The 22,369-nt window shown below is 45.3% G+C and overlaps 1 protein-coding gene across 2 annotated transcripts in view; it reads right to left on the minus strand.

The window, feature by feature from the left end:
• The window catches only part of FAM81A (family with sequence similarity 81 member A), an 85,542-nt gene extending 64,446 nt beyond the window's left edge, over positions 1-21,096 (minus strand). The window contains exon 1 of one of the 2 annotated variants that reach the window (XM_027553867.1): positions 21,000-21,014. The gene's annotated coding sequence lies outside the window, so the exon portion shown is untranslated. Of the gene's footprint in view, positions 1-20,999 lie in introns of both variants that reach the window. The other variant, XM_027553868.1, reaches the window with a different exon arrangement.
• Between the last annotated feature and the right edge of the window lie 1,273 nt (positions 21,097-22,369).

Below are 22,369 nucleotides of genomic sequence, written 5' to 3' on the forward strand. Positions count from 1 at the left end.
AATGGTGAAGGACAGGGAAGCCTGGTGCGCTGCAGTCCATGGGGTCTCAAAGAGTCAGACAAGATCGAGCCACTGAACAACAAAAACAGCAAAAAGACATTTGGCATCTACTATATAGCCACCAACAAAGGTTCGTCTAGTCAAGGATATGGTTTTTCCTGTGGTCATGTATGGATGTGAGAGTTGGACTGTGAAGAAGGCTGAGCGCCGAAGAATTGATGCTTTTGAACTGTGGTGTTGGAGAAGACTCTTGAGAGTCCCTTGGACTGCAAGGAGATCCAACCAGTCCATTCTGAAGGAGATCAGCCCTGGGATTTCTTTGGAAGGAATGATGCTAAAGCTGAAACTCCAGTACTTTGGCCGCCTCATGCGAAGAGTTGACTCATTGGAAAAGACTCTGATGCTGGGAGGGATTGGGGGCAGGAGGAAAAGGGGACCACAGAGGATGAGATGGCTGGACGGCATCACTGACTTGATGGACATGAGTCTGAGTGAACTCCGGGAGTTGGTGATGGACAGGGAGGCCTGGCGTGCTGCGATTCATGGGGTCGTAAAGAGTCGGACACGACTGAGCGACTGATCTGATCTGATATAGCCACCAGCAGCAGCATATAGCCACCTAACCTAGAATAGATACAACAAAACTCCCCTCCCTGAAGGGCTTTCTAGCCTACAGAAACAGTAGACATCTAAAGCAACTTTGAAACAATGCACTAAGTGGCCAACTAACCATATGAACAAAAAAGCATGGGTAGAAAACACTAACTCATAAAGTTATATTTAGACTGCCCAGGTGGTTCAGTGGTTAAGAATCCACCTGCCAATGCAGGGGACATGGGTCGATCCCTGGTCTGGGAAGATCCCACATGCCTTGGGGCAACTAAGTCCATGCGCCATAACAACGGAAGCCCATGCGCTCTAGGGCCCACAGGCTGCAACTACGAAGCCTGTGCACCCTAGAGCCTATGCTCTGCAACGAGAGAAACCACGGCAATGAGAAGCCCACATACTAGGGAGTAGCCCCTGCTCAATACAACTAGAGGAAACCCACACAATGAAGACTCAGCACAACTATAAATAAATACATAAACAAATATTTTTAAGTTATATTCACTCTCATGCTCAGTTCAGCTGCTCAGTCATGTCTGACTCTGCGACCACATGAACTGCAGTACGCCAGGCCTCCCTGTCCATCACCAACTCCCAGAGTTTACCCAAATTCATGTCCATTGACTCGGTGATGCCATCCCACCATCTCATCCTGTGTTGTCCCCTTCTCCTGTCCTCAATCTTTCCCAGCATCAGGGCCATTTCAAATGAGTCAGCTCTTTGCATTGGGTGGCCAAAGAACTGGAGTTTCAGCTTCAGCATCAGTCCTTCCAATGAACACCCAGGACTGATCTCCTTTAGGATGGACTGGTTGCATCTCCTTGCAGTCCAAGGGACTCTCAAGAGTCTTCTCCAACACCACAGTTCAAAAGCATCAATTCTGCACTCAGGTTTCTTTATAGTCGAACTCTCACATCCATACATGACTACTGGAAAAACCATAGCCTTGACTAGACGGACCTTTGTTGGCAAAGGAATGTCTCTGCTTTTCAATATGCTGTCTAGATTGGTCATAACTTTCCTTCCAAGGAGTAAGCATCTCTTAATTTCATGGCTGCAGTCACCATCTGCAGTGATTTTGGAGCCCAGAAAAATAAAAGTCTGACACTGTTTCCACTGTTTCCCCTTCTATTTCCCATGAAGTGATGGGACCAGATGCCATGATCTTCGTTTTCTGAATGGTGAGCTTGAAGTCAACTTTTTCACTCTCCCCTTTCACTTTCATCAAGAGGCTCTTTAGATCTTCTTCACTTTCTGCCATAAGGGTGGTGTCATCTGCATATCTGAGGTTATTGATATTTCTCCCAGCAATCTTGATTCCAGCTTGTGCTTCTTCCAGACCAGCGTTTCTCATGATGTACTCTGCATAGAAGTTAAATAAACAGGGTGACAATATACAGCCTTGACATACTCCTTTTCCTATTTGAAACCAGTCTGTTGTTCCATGTCCAGTTCTAACTGTTGCTTCCTGACCTGAATATAGGTTTCTCAAGAGGCAGGTCAGGTGGTCTGGTATTCCCATCTCTTTCAGAATTTTCCACAGTTTATTGTGATCCACACAGTCAAAAGCTTTGGCATAGTCAATAAAGCAGAAATAGACGTTTCTGGAATTCTGCTTTTTCGATGATCCAGCAGATGTTGGCAATTTGATCTCTGGTTCCTCTGCCTTTTCTAAAACCAGCTTGAACATCTGGAAGTTCATAGTTCACGTATTGCTTAAGCCTGGCTTGGAGAATTTTGAGCATTACTTTCCTAGCATGTGAGATGAGTGCAATTGTGTGGTAGTTTGAGCATTTTTTGGTATTGCCTTTCTTTGGGATTGGAATGAATAATGACCTTTTCCAGTGCTGTGGCCACTGCCGAATTTTCCAGATTTGCTGGCATATTGAGTGCAGCACTTCCACAGCATCATCTTTCAGGATTTGAAATAGCTCAACTGGAATTCCATCACCTCCACTAGCTTTGTTCGTAGTGATGCTTCCTAAGGCCCAACTGACCTCACATTCCAGGATGTCCAGCTCTAGGTGAGTGTGAGTGATCACACCTTCGTGATTATCTGGGTCGTGAAGAATTTTTTAATACAGTTCTTCTGTGTATTCTTGCCATCTCTTTTTAATATCTTCTGCTTCTGTTAGGTCTCATCCCATACATACAAAACTTTGTAACTATGTGTGTTGATACATAAGACTTATTATGGTGATCATTTTGCAATATATACAAATACTAAATCATTTTATTATGTACCTGAAGTTAATATAATGTTCTATGTCAATAAAACCGCAATTTACAAGTTTTTAACATTAAAAAAAAAAAATGGGGAGGAAAAAAGGGAGAGCGCTTTGTTTTCTTCCTGGTTAGCAGCCAGGTCAGGAAAGAACTGATGAAAATGGACAGGATTTCCCAAAGTAGAGAATGGAGAGATTGTGCCATACTTTCTCTCCTCCACATTCCAGCATTACCTCTATGTCCTTTACTCTCAACATACTCTGGCCTAACTCCTTCTTCCGCCTCATCCTAGGCCACTTCATACCATAGTCATCTTCTCCAGTCAACTCTAACCTTCTGCATGGCCACGCTCCCCACCACTGTCCTTTAGCATGTAATGCACTTCACTACCATCATAACTTTGCCTGTGTGCTCTATCAGAAATGCCTTTCTCATCCCTGCCCGCCTAGAAAACTCACCCTGATCCTGAAAGAGCCCACCTGCCCTTCAAGTCAATAAAATGGCTTGTCTCTATTCTTCAGCTCTTTATCCTATGAGTTTTATATTTTATATTTATATATCAGCTGTTTAGCAGTCTGTCTCCCCCTACTTATATGCCACTTAAGGGCGTGTATCAAATCTTTTTTTCTTTTTTAAAGATATTTTGAATGTGGACCATTTTTAAAGTCTTTATTGAATTTTTTGCAATATTGTTGCTGTTTTATGTTTTGGTTTTCTGGCCATAACGCATGTGAGACCTTAGCTCTCCAACCAGAGATCAAACCTGAATCCCCTGCATCAGAAGGTAAAGTCTTAAACACTGGACCACCAGGGAAGTCCCTCAAATTTTAATGGACACAGAGCTGACCTACAAGAAGCTACACAAAGAGAGCATGACTAGCACTCCAGTATCAGAAACTGCAGCAAGAAAGGCATTAGAGTGGAGAAGGTCATGGCAACCCACTCTAGTATTCCTGCGTGGAGAATCCCATGGACAAAATAAGCCTGGCAGGCTACAGTCCATAAGGTCGCACAGAGTGAGACAGGACTAAAGCACCTTAGCACACATGCACGCACACAAGGCATTAAAGATAATGGTTTAGTTAAACGTACAGTTGGCTTCTCTGGTGGCTCAGTGGTACAGAATCTGCCTGCAATGCAGGAGACCTGGGTTCAAACCCTGGGTCGGGGAGATCCCCTGGAGAAAGAAATGGCAACCTACTCCAATATTCTTGCCTGGAGAATTCCAAGGACAGAGGAGCCTGGCAGGCCTCAGTCCATGGGGTCGAAAAGAGACGGACACAACTGAGCGACTAGAACACAACACATGGTCCTCAGGACTCCCCTACTGGCCCACTGGAAGTCCCCTTCCAACGCAGTGGGCTCGGGTTTGTTCCCTGGTTGGGGAACTAAGACCCCACATGCCATGGAGCCTGCTCACCACAACTACTAAGCCCACGCACCGCAACTAGAGAAGCCTATGCACCACAACGGAAGACCCCAAATGCCTCAATGAAGATCCCCTGTGCCGCAGCCAAATAAATAAATATTTTTTTTAAAAAAGAATCATTCTCTACTGAGACTCCATCCCCAACATTAGCCACTCAGTATAATACCTGTGAATGAATGGAGACCTTTGCAATACCCTTTTCCAAAGGTCATTTCATCCACCTGGAATTATCCTGCCTGAGCTATAGAAACCCAGTCATACCCTCTTTCTGAAAAACAAGTCTATCCACCACTCATTCCCTGAGATTGCTTTTCAATAACACACCTCCCTGTAACAAACCAAGCACTGTGCACTCTCCATGACAGAAAATGTCACGAAGCATGAGTCCACAACACATACTGAGGTCTGTTCCAAATTGGCGCCCCTTTCATGAGTGTGGCAGATGTGTTTATCTGTCAGGTCTTTTAGTTGGTTAGTGTTATTTTTGGAACAATCTTTGGCGATCTGTATTGCCAACCACATTCAAAAGCAGAGACATTACTTTGCCAACAAAGGTTTGTCTAGTCAAGGCTATGGTTTTTCCTGTGGTCATGGAATCACATCCATGTGGTATGGATGTGAAAGTTGGACTGTGAAGAAGGCTGAGCACCGAAGAATTGATGCTTTTGAACTGTGGTGTTGGAGAAGACTCTTGAGAGTCCCTTGGACTGCAAGGAGATCCAACCAGTCCATTCTGAAGGAGATCAGCCCTGGGATTTCTTTGGAAGGAATGATGCTAAAGCTGAAACTCCAGTACTCTGGCCACCTCATGCGAAGAGTTGACTCATTGGAAAAGACTCTGATGCTGGGAGGGATTGGGGGCAGGAGGAGAAGGGGATGACAGAGGATGAGATGGCTGGATGGCATCACTGAGTCGATGGACGTGAGTCTGGGTGAACTCTGGGAATTGGTGATGGACAGGGAGGCCTGGCGTGCTGCGATTCATGGGGTTGCAAAGAGTCGGACCCGACTGAGCAACTGAACTGAACTGAACTGAAGGATTCAAAATAAACAATGGATTTTTAATTGGATTCAAAGTCATTGGATTAAGTGACATCTCAAATATTCTTTCCAGATCTTCCCACTGTCAGTTCTGCCCACTGCCTTAAGTTTCCAGCTCCTGCGCATTTTATAAATCTGCCCTGCAGCACTACGAGTGGGTCTGTAATATGAACAGGGACGTCTAGGGGGTACACTGTTTTGATTGTGCCATGTTTCCCTGTTACAGTATCAAACTCCAGTTTATGAGGTTAGAAACTTGGGAAAATTTAGGGAAGGGAAGGTAGGTGAAGCAAGGACAGGAGAAGTAAAAGAAATAAGAAAAAACAAAATCTCAATGCCTAAAATATGCAATGTATCAATAGAATTTGGAGGTTCACATAAGAGTAAAGGAAAATGCTCTTATCTAAACCAAAACACTTATTTGTGGTTAGGAAGACCCTGGGTATATACATATGTATATATATTCTCAGATACATATATATGATATTTTAATGACAAAAGGAGATATTAATGCCAAGCAATAGTTCTATTTTTCTAAACAAGATGACACTAGAGTATTATTATACTTTAATATTATTATTATACTTTATTTATTATTATATGTTAATGTAAAATGATACATGAACAAACTAAAATGACAATTTTTACAGAAAAATTAAAATGTAGTTTTTCAGTTTACTATTAAAATACAGCACTGATATGTTCTACCAAGTGTCAGAATTAAAAAAAAAAAGGGCAAAGCATTTATGAATAAAGTGGTTGTAACGAGGTGGTGGGAAAAAAAAAAAACTGATTTTCTTATAGTTAAAAATAGTGAAAAGATAGAGGGCGGAGAACAGTGGAAGGCATGTCTAGGAAGAAGGTGGGAGTGTTCCCTAACTGATCTCAGAGGCCAGGCTCAAGCATGGACTCTGTCCTGGTGCAGCGAGGAGTGACCAGAGATGGAAGACTCAAGGGTGGTGAATGGCCAGCTGCGAGAGCAGCTCAGAATAGGGGAGAGGTCACAGTGGTAGATGCTGCACCAGAATCCAGACTAGGAGGCATGGGATGGGGCCAGGGAGGGAGGAGGACAGAGGGTTCCCCCAGGGCCCCTTTCCGCCTTTCTCCCCATGGCTCTTCAGCTCTTCTTCCTCCCCTCACTGCCTCCTGTCATTTGATTTTCTTTCTCTTTTTTCCCACCCACCCCTCTCCATCCATCTTCCTTTTTTCTCTTTCCCTCTTCTTCACTTCCCCTTTCCACGGGCCATGTTCCTTCCCTGCACTGTCTCTCCTTTCCCCTCTCCCTTTCTATGGCTACAGTCTGACATACCTTTCCATCATGGAAGACAAGGGTGATGGGATCAGCATGGTCCTTACTTGGAGCCTGGCTCCCCCAGTAACTGTATGATCCTAGCAGGCTGGCCTCAACTTACCGGGTTGGGGACACAGAACTAACAGCTGCTCCCTTTTTGGGGTGTTGACCCCTAGTCAGGCACTCAAGCAGCGTGTTTATGGACATTAATGAAATTCATCCTCACAATTATTCGTGAAGGGACTGATCTTATCACCTCCATTTAACCAGAGGAAACTGAGATTTACAAATGTTCAGCAACTGGTTTGACATCACAGGAAGGAAGACAGCAGGGATCTGGGCCTAAGGGCCCTGCCTCTTCATCAGCAGGCATCATCCACAAGGAGGTGGCAGGGTGTCCGGAACAGTCTGGCCTCAGGGCACTTGATATGCTTCCAGAAAAGGCACTTCCTTTCTCTCCCATAGTTAATATCCCTTCATCACATCTGATAGAAAATGTATCTACCTTTAAAACTAAAACATATAAAAAGTTCAGCAAATAGTATTCATTTGCTTAAAGTGACGCTGTTTATTGTGGGGAGCTAGTGGGGGAAATCATTAGGTACTTGCTATCACTCTTTCATTTGGCCAAAGCTGTTTCTCCTGGCACAAATATACACTGAGGTTACTGCTGGACTGACACCACACTATCACTTGTACTTTCAAAACCAGAGCAACACACACACACACACACACACAAAATGCCTTGCAACACACGTACTTTGTATGAAGAAATTTGGAACATTTTAAAGAACACCTTTTCTTAACGTGAAAAAATGCTTTTCATGGTTAATAAAGTAATTTTTAAATTTAGGCTCTACATAAATGCATGAAGAACAAATTGAAAATCACCACTCAGTAAGTGTTGATGTTTATATCAGTTTACCTTTTTTTGAGATCTCTTTTCAGGATATATATAATTTTTCCTTTTTGAAAAAAACAACATCCTACTCTATACTTACTATAAGTACCCTGCATTTCCTAAATGATATTATATCCTGAACATTTTTCTATCAATATATGAAGATACATATCACAATTTCTAATGCCTGTATAATATTCCATTAAATGGACATACTGTCACTGTTAGGCAGCTCCTGGCTGATGGTATTTACACTGAAATACTATTTATAATTAGGGTTTGGTTCAACTTTTTGGTCTCTTGTTTTCCCTTTGTTCTATGAAATAACACAGGTAGTATTAAAAAGTCAGTGGGGCAAATTGCAAGCTATTTCCAAAACTGAAGTTTAGATAAGACTGACCATGAAACCTAAAGAATCAAGAAGGGATGAAGTCAGCAGACCTGTCAGAACAACCCAAGATCCTGCCAATGCTTACAAGTGAAACACGGCAGTCACCACACCTGTGATCACTGGCTCACTGTCAGTCTTCGGCTCTATGCTGTGAGCTCCATGGGAAGCTGTACTGTCCACAGCTCAATTCCCAGCACCTGGCGTCTAGCTGATCAATAAGTGTTTGCTGGATGAATCAATCTCAAGGATAGAGGACTAAAATGAAGTCATTTCAAAATGCTGAATTTAATCATTTAAATTATATTCTGACAAAAGAAGGAATGTGCAACCAGAAAGGGAGATGGGACATACAGCATGTCTAGGAAAAGCAGAGTACGGAGAGGCAAAACTGATCAGTGTTTCCAAGAACCTGGGGCAGCAGGAAGAACCCTATTATGGAGAGGGATGCATTAAGCTCTCAGGGCTCAGTGACACGGACCACTAAGAAGATCCTGCTCACTCCTCCTGCCCTGAGCCCACACTCCTCAAGCACATCATCTAGTTTCCAGTGCGGATGTGCATAAAAGGAGAAGACACAGGAATCAGCAAACTCGAGGCCCAGGCTAACAGCCAGCTACTCTTATGAATTACTACTCTGAAATGACACCCTTGATGAGACTTGGACTTGGGTAAGTCAGTCTTCTGAAATCTGAACGTCTCTGACTGTCCTAACAGGGATGACTATTTAAACCACGATGCTGAAACATGGTGATCACAACGTACTACCTATTGTGAAAGCCAGGCTTCTATGTAGGTGGCCCCCACGCTCCTCACTCTCAGGAATTCATACCAGTGTAAACCCATCCCTGAGTGTGGAGGAACCTGGGACTTGCTCTTAACCAACAGACTACAGCAGAGACCAGCTGAGTGGCAATTACCTGGTCTCCGCCAGCAGGTGTAGTCACCTGGGATTATGACACCAAATTATACAGGGTGTGGTTCTGCTTACTGGGAAGAGAATAACTATGTCATAATCTAACATTTAAGTCTCTTTATAGATTTCTAAATGGCTTCCTTGCTTAGAAAAATCTCAAAAGGATACTGTAGAAAGAATAAGAATTTTAACAGGTTTTTTTTCCCTAACATTGGCTCTGCTGTGGCCAGTAAAAGCAAATTATGAAATAAATCTAGCTTGCTGCAAAAGATAAAAACACAAGAAATACCAATTTATCCCATCAGATTGGCAGGTGAAGTGTGAACAGGAACACAGGGGACCCTAGGGACAATGGAAACACCAGCTGGGAATGAGAGTCAGTACCATGACTTTGGAAAGCAACCTTCAAGATCTAGGAAAGCTGAAGATACACAAGCCTCATGGCCCAACAATTCCACTGCCAAGAACTGCCCCAAAAGCTTCTCACACACGTCCACAGGAGACCTTTAGAAGAATACTTAAGGCAGCACTGTCTTCTAAGAGCAAAAAAGTGGGCAGAGAGGGGAGCTGAACACCCATCATTAGGCAAATGGATGGATAAACTGTGACAGTCATGAAATGAAAGAACTAGTAGCTGTGGAAAAATTGGATCAAAATGTCAAGTCCAAAATGAATGAATCTCACATACTAAGTAAAAAAGCAAGCTGAAGAAGGATATGGACACGATGATGACATTTTAAAGGCTGACATTTATGACATCATAAAGGTTTAAAATGTGTTTATTAACCTGCCAAATCTATAATATCTAAAGATGAACAAGGAAATGACCAACACCAAATCAGGGTCATATTCATCTCTCAGTGGGAGACAGAGGACTACAGGAGGCTTCAACTCAACGTATAACACTTTACTTTTTCAATTTATTTGTCATTATATCACTGAAAAAGAAAGTAGTTCCTCCTGTCCCCACCTTAAAAAAAAACACAAATCTGTAAAGATCATGAGCTTGAAGGGAGTCAAACTGTTAGTCCTTCAAGGACATGCACAGAACTCAAACTTGCCCTGTACATTCTGGGGAGCACCAGATTAGAATTACAAGGCAATAGTAACTAATCTCCATCAAATCTCTACCCTTCATGCCTTTTTCCATACTTAATATGTGATCTCATCTAGACGTTAACATCTCTATAAACACCTATTGGTTAAATGTCCACCAATAAAAGAGTAGTAAATTAAAATGAACTGTGGTGTTGGAGAAGACTCTTGAGAGTCCCTTGAACTGCAAGGAGATCCAACCAGTCAATCCTAAAGGAACTCAGTCCTGAATATTCATTGGAAGGACTGATGCTGAAGCTTAAGCTCCAATACTTTGGCCACCTGATGTGAAGGACTAACTCACTGGAAAAGACTGATGCTGGAAAAGATTGAAGGCAGGAGGAGAAGGGGATGACAGAGGATAAGATGGTTGGATGGCATCACTGACTCGATGGACATGAGGTTGAGCAAGCTCTGGGAGTTGGTGATGGACAGGGAAGCCTGGCATGCTGCAGTCCATGGGGTTGCAAAGAGTCAGACACCACTGAGCAACTGAACTGAAATGAAAATTAAAACATGGCACATCCACTCAAAGGATATCTATAGCTATTTAAAATAATGGTTATAAAGAGTATGAAGTAACATGGAAAAGATTTACTATCTATCATGTTAGGGTTTTTTTTTTTTTAAAGAACAAGATTTGAAAATGGATTTTCAATACTATATAAAACCATAACCAGGGCCTGGAAACAGAGCTTTACTCCATGGCACCACAATTTAGGTGACCCCATAAATTTTTAAGTTCTACCTCTGCCACCTCCCTCTCCTCTACCTCTCCAAGGTGGGGCACTCGCCCAACCTGGGGCCAGGAGAGATGGATGAGTCATCAAGGACAAGACACCTACTGCCCCTCCGGGTGCATAGGCCACCCTCACCTGCCTCCATCCCTCTCCCATCGGACACCCCTGGGCCCCTCTCTGCATGCTTGCCTGCTCCTGTGACTTGGGGCTGCTTTCCCAACCCACCCCACTCTGTGCCAAATCACTAATATTGTTCTGTGGTGTGAAGAGCCCATATCTGAGCAAATGATGTGTTTTCAGTAAAAGGAAGAGGAAGAGGGCTGTGCAACTGAGGCCACAGATGATGACTTTCAAAGCCAAAGTATCCAGATTGATAAGAAAGTCAAAGAGCTTTCCATAAATTAAGACACGGTGCAGACTGGGGGAATGTCTCTGAATTATGTGCACAAATAAGCACCCCTTGTCTCCTACTTAAAGACAGGCAGTTTCCCTCTCCCAACACCTGGTCAGAATTTTGGAGAAGAAATGAGCATCTTTACTAAAATATACTGGGTTGGCATACTTTGGGAGGTAGATGCATTATGGTTATGAGGTGGATCGGGGGGAAATCTGGGTAAGTCACAAAGGATGGAATGTTATAAGGCCTTGCATGTGTGAATGCTAAGTCACTTCAATAGTGTCTGACTCTTTGCAACCCTATGGAATATAGCTCACCAGGCTCCTCTGTCCAAGGATTCTCCAGGCAAGAATACTGAAGTGGGTTGCCATACCCTCCTCCAGGGGATCTTCCCAAACAGGGATTGAACATGTGTTTCCAACACCTCCTGCATTGGCTGGTGGGTTCTTTACCGCTAGTGCCACCTGGGAAGCCCATTATAAAGCCCTACACAGCCTCTAGGATGCTGCTGCTAAGTCACTTCAGTCGTGTCCGACTCCGAGCGACCCCATGGACTGCAGCCTACCAGGCTCCTCCATCCATAGGATTTTCCTGGCAAGAGTACTGGAGTAGGGTGCCATCGCCTTCTCCCTCTAGGATGCTGGGCATTCTCATACCAAAACGTCCCTCTTTGGACACATTAGGTCAATGGCAAATGAAGCTTACCTGGCACAGCCTAACATTTTTTTCAACAGCACATTACCCCAGCAACCCAGAAATCCCTCAGCCATTCTGGAGACTGTGGCAGGGGTTCAAGTTAGAAGTCCTATTACAATAATGTTGTTTTTTTTTTTTTAAATAGTGGAAAGAAATAAATCAATATATAAACAATGGCACTGGATACATTTCTATTCTACTTTTCCTTCTTTTCAAAATACTTCAATGAGTATGCTATTTTCAAGACAAAACTTTAAGTAAAAATTTATTGCATAAAAGAATGAACCAAGAGAAGACACACAAACAAAAACTGCAGAAATTGCCCATTTCTAGCTATCAAAACCAAGGAAACACACCTGATCCTGGATTTAAAAGACAAAATGGTTCAGTTAAAGTAAGTTTACTGTTCAATTTTTACTGTGGTTAAAAACATGTAAAAAAATTTACCTTAAACATTTGTAAGTTTACAACACAGTGTTAACTATTCACACAGTGCAACAGATCTCTAGAAATTTTTCATCTTCTAAAACTGAAATTCTGTATCAGCTGAACAACTCCCAGTTTGCTAATTTGCACCTGTTCCCTGTGGGCCAATGCAGGAGACTTAAAGAGACGTGGCTCAATTCCTGGGGTGGGAAGATTCCCTGGAGAAGGAAATGGCAATCCACTCCAGTATTCTTGCCTGGAGAATCCCAGGAGAGGAGCCTGGCAGGCTACAGTCCATGGGATTGCAAAGAGTTGGACACAACTGAAGTGACTTAGCACACACCTGTGGGCACCAAATGAGACTTGCACCCAGGACCCTCATTAAAGCCCTCATGGAGCCCCTGATCACCCTTATTTCAGGCTCTGGGCTGCCCAGTAAGAGACAGCAGCACAGCGTTCCAAATGCATTAGGCTCCAGGGAGAGTGTGAGATTTCCCTCCCACCCAACTATGCCACAGGGTCCCAAGACAGATATTTCCAATTGCTTTTGTGCAAATGGCCTTGATTTCACTTTGCAAGAATTCTTTCCTTTCCCCTCCACGCTAATGCATTCACCAGAATTCTGTTGAGACTGGAAAGGTGAAGCGTGGCTGTATTTCTGACCCCTGCAAAAACGAACTTCAAAATGTTCAAAGTATTTACAGTGGCCTTCCGGTCAAGTCAGGGACCACTGCATAACTGGTGGGATCCCGTAAATATGCAGCACACATGTGACTCTGGCAGGCCCAGAGGGATTCATGAGTGGAAACTGAAATCACCAGGACCCCTGGAACCCAAGGAATGGCCACAATGCTGCTCTAATCCACTCTGCACAGCTTAAAATGATGCTAACAATTTTAGGAGAACCCCTGCAAAAACAGATTGGTTTCTGTTCCCATCTATTAATAACAGCTATTTTGAAATGCTATTTAAATCTTCTATTGTTATTTGAACTTCTCCTGGATTCTGTCTCCCCAGCTGAGCTGCTGGGGGGCAGCAAAGACTACATACCCCGTGAGTCTGTAAGCCCCGGAAGCCCAGTACAGTGTCCCTACACAGACGCTGATAAACATTTCTTCATTTGCTCGTTCTTCCTTGGTAAGGCCTATGGTTCTAATTAGTTGCTGGCCCTGCCCAAGTGACACATCAATTGCTGACTCAAGGTCCCTTCCAGCTGTGAGCTCGGCAGGCTGCTTCAGGGTCCCCTGCACTGGGGACGGGCTCTCACCCATGCCCGTGCCCACACCCACACCACAAGTGTGTTCGTATTACCTTTCAGGTGTTTTAGTATGATCAACAACTATATTTGGCAACTTTTCTTTCTAGCATTAAAGAAGGCATTAGAGAAGACACATTACCGAGTGTTAAAAAGGGAATCTGCCAAAGGCACCAGCTAGAACAGAAAAAGTATTATTAAAAACCAGCGTAAACTCTCCCCCTCCTAAACCACCTCCACCTCCAATGCATCCAGGATCAAACAGAAGAAGGGAAGGCATCATGAGTCTATACTTTATACTCACACAGACACAACGCTAGTCGTGACTCTGGGGTTCTACCCGACACGAATCTCTGGCTGAAAAGCTAAAGATTGGGGATGGGAAGAAAGATCCAGCCTCCGGTCTCTGCCCTTTTCCTCACACACAGCGGGGAGGGGCTGGACTTCTCTGATGAACACAGGGGTCTGTGAGAGACTCTTTTATTTGGAGGAATGACTTGAGTTCAGCACATTAATATTATAACTATTTTAGAGAGAGTATGGGAGGCCTCCTGAGCTCTTCTAGAGATAATTAAAACCAGGGGGAAAAAAAGAAATCTGAAATAAACAAAAAACGAACTGAAGGCACCAGAGGTTTCTGAATAACATCTTCCTGGTAAAACAATTTTAAGAATTTCATAGTGCAAAAGCAACCCTACTCATTCTCTCCCACATAAACACGCCTGTTATTCCCAGCCCCACTCAGTCAAGCAGCAGAATCTTTTGCCTTCACTTCTGTAGCTACTCTGTCCAAAGACGTCATCCACACAAAAGCATTCTTAGGACAGAAAAAAGGCTGACCACAGCCAGGCAGTGAGGTACATCATGAGGAGGAATACTGTGGTTCCAGTAACCTCGACAACTCACCATCCTGCAATCAGATCCACAAATACCAATTTTGCCTTAACAGAGACTGAAAACTTCAGGTCTTTCGATGTTTATCAACCAGTATGTTCCTGGTAATTTTCTTGCTGTAGCAGAAAGATAATCAAATAAACCAATTTCAGAACTTTGCTGGCAGTCCAGTGGTTAAGACTCCATGCCTCCACTTCAAGGGCACAGGTTTGATTCCTGTTGGGAGAACTAAGATCCCACATTCTGTGTGGCAAAGAAAAAACAAAATTTCATTATCACTGATAACTACATTTTTAAATACCAAGAACTACTGATGCTTGGGAGTATGTGTGTGCTCAATCATGTCCGACTCTTTGTGACCCCATAGACTGTAGCCTGCCAGGCTTCTCTGTCCATGGGATTTCCCAGGCAAGAATACTGGACTGAGTGGCCATTTCCGGCTCCACAGGATCTCCCTTACCCAGGGGAAGAACCCGGCTCTCCTACATTGGCAGGTGGATTCTTTGCCACTGTGCCACCTGGGAAGCCTGGCCCTTGGAGGGGAGGGGGTCAAAAAAAAAAAAACCCCACTGAAATACAAAGCCAAATTGTTTTATCCTTTTTCACCTGTTTTTATGTTAAAAACCCACAGAATGTCAAACGGTATCCAAGAAGTCAAAAAATAAAATCATCAAACTAGAAAGAGGGAAGAACACGGATTTATTAAGAGATAGGAATAGGCAGAAAGAGTGAAATAAGGAAGAGGAGACAGTGAAGGGAGTGTGGAGGGAGAAAGGCAGTGCTGATGGGAGCAGGGGAGAAGGCCAGACAATGGGGAGGAGAGAACAGGTGGTTCCAGGGCTCGAGGGAGGATGTGAGCCTGAGAAACTGCTCCTCACACATTCAGCTGCTCACTTGGGGTGTGAAGAAATCGATGGGCCATTTTTAATATGCTAGTAGGTTTCTCTACTCTTTTTCAAGCCAATCTGCCCTCTCTTTGTCTTGACACGTAGATGCGAAGTTAAGATGTCATCGGGAGAGAATCATTTACTCCACTTACAACATGGAAATACCTTTCTGAATTACGTATCATTTTGCTAAGAGGCCTTATTTTGAGCCCACACCCACCTGACTCCTGGAGTAAAGCACAGGTTTCACACCCACCACCATGTACCACATGGCAGATAACTCTAAGGTCAGCCTGCGCCTTTGCTTAATGATTTTAATCAAGTCAGTTAGTCCAGTCAACAAATACTCATTGAGCCTCTGCAGTGCTGAATAAGACACAGCCCCCGCACTCAAGAGCTTCGCTTCAACAGGGAACTAGAACAGACAAGCCACCGTGCAGGAGTGAAGAGACTCTCACTAGCTGAGGGGTGGGGCTGCCTCCAGGCAAGAGGCAGGATGGGTTTGAACTGGGCCAGCCAGAAGTGCAGTTGAGAATCAGGCATGTGAGTGGGATATTCAAAGAGGTGGGTCAAGTAAAGGCTGGACAGGTTGAGAAAAGGTGGAGGGAGGACAGAGCAGAGGACATACTGACTGCTGAAAACTGCCATGTACAGGGGCTCCTGGTGGTAAGCCACGATAAACAGTTACCAGGACCACGTACAGAGGCCTTGACTCCACAACAGGACAGAAAGGAGGAATGGAAAGGAAGGGACGTCCTAAGGGAGACGGTGCAGGGAGCACTGCAACACTCAGCAACCGGTTGGATGTAGGGGTGTGAAGAGTAGCAAAGTCAGAATAACCCAAGAGAGCAAAAGCAGGTCCCAGAGAGCATAAAACAGCATGTAAATCGTGTCAGTGCACCAAGAGGGAGATGGGATCTCCCTTTAGGAGGCTTCCCTAATGATGGATAACCTGGATCTACCCCAAGAGAACTCCAAACCCAAGTTAAAGGGTATTCTACAAAACCACCAGCCTCGCCCTTCCTAAGTGCTGAGATCATGGAAGACAAGAGAATGACTGAGGACTTTCCAGAATAAAGGCAGTGAACAAGGCAACTAGAAAAGCACAAGGTCTGGAATGGATCCTGGACAAGTAGGAGGCTTTTGTGTTTTGTTTTGTTTTTTTTTAAGATTTTTCCCCTTCTTTTGCTCTAAAACATGTTACTAGGACTTTTGGTGACACTTGAATAAGGTCTATAGAATAGATAACAGTACCAATAGAATCGATGTTAATGTACTGATTCTGCTGCTTGTTATATCAGAAAATGTCTCTCTTTTAAGGAACTATACACTGACATACTGGAGAGGGAGGTAAAGGGGCATCATGTCTATAACTTACTCTGAAGTTTCAGGAAAAATGACAAATATATATGTGCGAGTCTGTGCATGATGTGTGCGTGTGTGTGTAGAGAGAGAGTGAATGTGTGAGAAAGAAAAAGCAAGTGTGGTAAACAGTTATATTTATAGAATTTGGATGAAAAGTATACAGGAATTATTTAAATCATTCTTGCAACTTTTCTGTAAATCTGAATTATTTCAAAATAAAAAGTTAAAAAGGGAAAAAAGATTAAGGAAGCTAGGAGGAAGAGCTCTTTAGAGACAAAATAGCTGGGTTTCTGGGTGTTATATTCTGAATGGGGCTTCCCTGGCAGCTCAGTGGTAAAGAATCCACCTGCCAATGCAGGAGACACGGGTTCGATCCCTGATCTGGGAAGATTCCACATGCCGCGGGCAATTAAGACTGTGCACCACAACTCCTGAGCCTGTGCTCTAGAGTCTGAGAGCCACAACTGCTGAAGTCCACACGCCCTAGAGCCTGTTGCTCCACAACAAGAGTAGCCACCACAATGAGAAGCCCATGCACCGCAGCTAGAGAGTAGCCCTCGATCTCCGCAACCTGGGAAAAGATCATGCAGCGAGGAAGAACCAGCACAGCTAAAAATAAATAAATGAAATTCTTTTTTAAAAATTCTGAATGAAATTCAGAAGGCATGGCTGGAAATGGAAGTCTGAAGGCATCTGGGGGAGCTGAGCAAAATCTGGCTAAAAGCGGAGCTCGAAGGCTGGGACGAAGGAGGGACCAAAGAAATTAGAGAAAGGGAATAACAAATGGAGCAAGTTCCCAAAAGAGGCAGAAGAAACAGGCAGAGTCCACAGGGTACAGCATGCAGAGCGCTCCAGTTAATCTTGGGTAAGGGCCTGACAGACATTTTCTTCCTCGGTCAATTTGTTTAAGGACTTCCCCGGTGGTCCAGCAGCTAAGACTTCAAGCTCCCAGTGCAGGGGTCTCAGCTCAGGGAACTAAATCCCACATGCCTCAATTAAAAGATCCTGCATGCTTCACTAAGACCTGATGCAGCCAAATAAATAACTAATATATATATATTTTAAAAAAAAAAACGCTTGGGGTAGTGAAGAGGGTACAGTGGAAACTTACATTAAAGCAAAGGGCAGTTAGCTCCAATGTAAACATCCTTAATCTCATCAATAAAAAAAAAAAGAAGAAGGAAATTGACTGGATGTTTAAGGAATGGAAAAGTTTGGCATCACCTCTAAAGAAATGCAGCTTGGATTTCATAAAAGATGGATTTCTTTTTTAACAGAAAAGTAAGACCTAGTGAAATTAGAGCTCGCATAAATCTGCAGCGGAACCAGTGGAAAGGTCTTTGTGATAACTTGGCAGATAACATGGCAGACTGGGAGAAGAAAAAGCAGATGTTGAGGGTGATTTTGGACTGACGACTGGAATATGAGAAGCCCAACATGTTAAGACAAAGGATTTGGGATTCCAGACAAAACCAAAATGGCTGGATAGTATATCCTCCAAATAGAGAAAGAGAGCCATAAAAGGATTGGAACACCAAGTGACTAAGGGACCAGAGTCCTCAGTGATGGTTAGTCTGGTGTAGTAGGTGGGAAAAATCAGCCAAGAAAACTGACATCCAGATCTTGAAGGTGGAAAAAATCCCCATGACTACACAAGTCCAAGAAGTGAGGCATTGATGTGGAAACTAAGGCCACAGGAGTTGATAGGAATGACCTTCAAGAACTCAGTGAATTAATAGAACCTCAACATAAACACCAAAATCATCCGCAAGAGACAAGGTAGAAAAGAGAACCAAGTTAGTTAATCATGTTTGTTTGTTAATTTTTTTTGTAGCATCAAATGAAATGATTCTGTCGACTTAGAAAAAATGTACAATGTGAGAGTTTCGAGTTAAGTTTTATTTGGCACAGAAAGAGGACTGCAGCCAGCAGGGCAGCACCTCAGATAGCTTTGAGAAACTATTCCAAAGAGGTAGTAGGAGAAGGTCAATATATGTGACTTTGGTGAAGCGTCCCTGGGGGTTCAGAAGGTAAAGCATCTGCCTGCAATGCGGGAAGACCCGGGTTCGATCCCTAGGTCAGGAAGATCACTTGGAGAAGGAAATGGCAACCCACTCCACTATTCTTGCTTGAAGAATCCCATGAACAGAGGAGTTTTGCAGGCTACAGTCCATGGGGTCACAAAGAGTTGGACCCGATGAGCAACTGGCACATCAGTTCACTTTTTGGAAAAGGAGGAGTTCACACAAACAAGAACTTATCTTTGCAAAGGTTTTCTGCTAGTCACAAGGAACTGATGTCACCATGAAGGGATACGAGGAGATGCAAGGATTGGATTCATAAAATCAGTTCCTGAAAATATCTGAAGACCTGTTCTGCCAGTTTTCCCAAAGCACAGACTGCCTCATTCCTGTTCTCCAACCCCGACTCCCACCAGCTCCAAGAACTCCAGTGTTCTTGCTTTGAGAATCCCAGGGATGGGGGAGCCTGGTGGGCTGCCGTCTATGGGGTCGCACAGAGTCGGACACGACTGAAGCGACTTAGCAGCAGCAGCAGCAGCAACCTTGATGATTCTAATGCGGTATGTTTGGGAGAGTCTGAAGCGCCATGTTTTTCAAAGTGCTCCAGGTGATTCTGAAGAGCCACTAGGTTGGGCAAGCACTGTCTCAGACAATAAGAAGGAGGGTTTGGAGCACAAGCAGATGGCAAGAACTGTAGAGAAGACTGTTAGGGATGGGTTAATGGTTTGGAGGCGGCACTGGGAAGCGAGTGCACCAGTGAGATGAGAGAGGGATGTTCTGAGGGAACTTGTTCACTCAGCCTCTGGAGCTAGGGAAGGGACAGGAGATGGACTCAGCTGCAGCAAAATGACCACAAAGGCAAGTGGCTGCAGGAGGTACAAAAACAAGAGACTGAAAGGCAGGCTGGAGCACACAGGCGAGCAGCCTACAGGACAGGAGGCTGAATAGTTTGTTACTAAGGGATCCAAGGGTAATGAGGTGTGATTCATTAAAGGATTCCTAGGGCTTAGTGGCGGTATTCTTGGGCAGTAATGATTTGGTATCTGAATGTTATCAGATTTCTAATATGTAAACCATTTAAGATTATTAAACCTTCGGGTAAACAAGTTTGCAGAAGCTTATTCATTAACATTGAAAAATGTGTCTTCCCAAACCACATTTTTATACAGATGAAATCACACTGGAAGGAGTATCAAGGTTTGCTTTGGAGCAGAAAGCCGGACAGAGCATTGCCTCCCTTCCCTCTCCCAGGAAGAGAGAAATTCATGAACTGAGAATATAGAAACGGGCCCCAGACAACGTCAAGGACAGAAGAGGTGATACAACTGACTGAGTCTCAGAAGCACTACTACCCACCCACCCCCCACATACCCCAGTGGGCAAATGCTTAGGGAGGTTTCTCAGTAAAAGCTGAGTTACCTTCACAGACCCAACTCATTTAAAGAACAAGCAGCAAACGTTCATCCCTGCTTCTCAGAGAGCTGCACTTTCGTGGATTCAAATCATTCGAGCATTATTTCTGCTTACTCCTATGAAATAATTTCTGACACTGACACACAGACTTTAAGATGAGGGCGTGAGCGCAGCCACACAAGCACGCGCGCGCACACACACAACCTCGTGCATACTGAAGAAATGACTCACTTAATTTGCTGCTGCCTGCCACTATTGGGTTTTGATTCTACCTGTTCAAATACAAACTTTCCTATTAGATTAACTACAGGAAACAAGAACCTAGGAGCTTTAACCCTGATTTTCTTCACGACTTTAGAGCACCCAAGAGGCTACCTGTGCATCATGAGAAACCACTCTCTAATCAAGCCACTGCTTTCTCTCCACAATCTTTCACAAAACGGTAACATACCTTACCACTTTGAGAGCAAATTAATGGAAACTCCTGGTAGTGGCTAAGGCTTGTATGTCCGGCACCTGCAGTACTTGGGGGACCCTTCTCAGCTCAGTACCATGGCAGCACCCCGGAACTGCAAAGAACCCGAGCCCCTCCTTTTAAAGATGAGAGAAGGGTGGGGAGGGGGCAGAGAGATGAATCCACCGAAGGTCACTCAGCTCTGAGTAGCGGGACAGCTGACTGGGAACACTGCCCCCTGGCAATGTGTGCTCCACCCCAGCTCCCCCAAACAGTCCCTCGGGGCTTCTGCTGGTGTGCCAGCATGCAACCTCCCCCGGCCCCCGCAAAAATGCAATGCCAGTCGTGCTCGATGCCCAACTTCATCCCTTCGCGTCAGCATGCAGTTAACCCTCTCGCCGGCAGCAAGTCACATGGGCCACACTCAGCTCTCTCTCCCCTAAGCCTGGCCCACCTCACCCCGGGGGCCGTCCCAAGGTCACCGGCTGGCCCCGGGCGCTCCCGCCACGGGGGACGGGAGGAGGCCGGGGCGGGGATCCCGGACGCCGCACTCACCGGCGCGGGGGGCGGGCGCGCCGCGGCTGCCCATGTCCTCGCCGGCGCGGCTGGGTGCGGCGGCCGCTGGCGCGGGCTGTGCGGGGCGCCCGGCTGCGGGCCCGCGCCGCGGGGAGCGCCGTCCAATCAGCGCGCGCCTGCCGCCTGGCCCGGCGCGCGGCCCGGCCGGGTTCGCGGCTCCCGGGGGGCGCGAGCCGCCGCGCGCCGCCCGAGCGGCTTCCGGGCGCGTTGCCTGGACGCGGTTGCCGTGGCAGCCCGAGCTGGAGGCTTTCCCCGCGCCCGCGCCCGGCCCCGCGGCGCCGCCCCTCCTCCCTCCTCGTTCCCACACCCAAAATAGCCTCTCCTCCGGCTGCTGTTTCCCACCCAGCTCGCAGCCCAGCGACTCCGAGTCGGCGGGCGGGGATTTCGCTTATTGGAAAATAAATCCTGTTGTAGGGCTGCTTGATTTGAAGGCAGAGGTGTTGAAATGGTGCCTGATTAAGATAATAGCCGTGGTGGCTGCACTGTAATTCTCTTCAGAGCCCTCACGTCCCTTTACCAAACCTCTTTCCCACAACCAAGCGTTATTATCTCCCCCCACCCTCTTTCTTCCACATTGGGGAGAAGTTATTTTACGAGGCCACTGTCTGGGAAACAGCTTGTGCGTTGACGCCCCACCTGTGCAGGGGAGCTAAGTAACCCTCGAGGCGGCCAAGTGACATCTTAATGAATCACCTTGACACTCGCCACTGGGACCAGGGGTGGTGTCTCATTGCAGCAGACGCGAGCGCAAAAAAGATCTGTCACCACCCGACTTCTTCACCTCCCTTCCTCCTCCTTTCTACCTCATCTCCTTCCCAGAGCGTCCTAACTCTTTCCACCTTCCTCTCAATGTGGATTCTGAGAAGGATGCACAAGCCGATCCACTCAGAATTTTGCTTCCTGTCTGTGGGCGGGATGTAGCAGAGTTGGGGACCCCCACCTATGCCCGCCTCGCCACCTCCGGTTCACCTCTCTTTCGCGTCGCTAGTATTTACCCAGTACAGGTGTTCCTAACCGTCTACCCCACCAGTCGCAGCCTCTCCAATCCAGGGAAAGGAGTAGGACTTGGCAGACAGACCCTGGGCTGTGGAGTCAGGCTGGGCTATTATGGAATCCTCTCTCCAGCAGTGATTTCTGTGTGGTCTTTGATATTCCGTTTCCTTACGTATAAAACGGAATAATACCCCCATAAAGGGTTAATGCATCCATAACGTTCAGGGAACAATGTTTATTGGATGCTTGTCAAATGCTGGAAACTGTGCTTAGTTAGCCCTAATACATAATGGTGAAGAAGAAAAAGAAACAGATTTCTGTTCTCATAGAGCCTACAGCAAGAGACACACCAGTCA

This window comes from Bos indicus x Bos taurus, chromosome 10, assembly GCF_003369695.1.
Source record: "Bos indicus x Bos taurus breed Angus x Brahman F1 hybrid chromosome 10, Bos_hybrid_MaternalHap_v2.0, whole genome shotgun sequence".
NCBI classification, from domain to species: domain Eukaryota; kingdom Metazoa; phylum Chordata; class Mammalia; order Artiodactyla; family Bovidae; genus Bos; species Bos indicus x Bos taurus.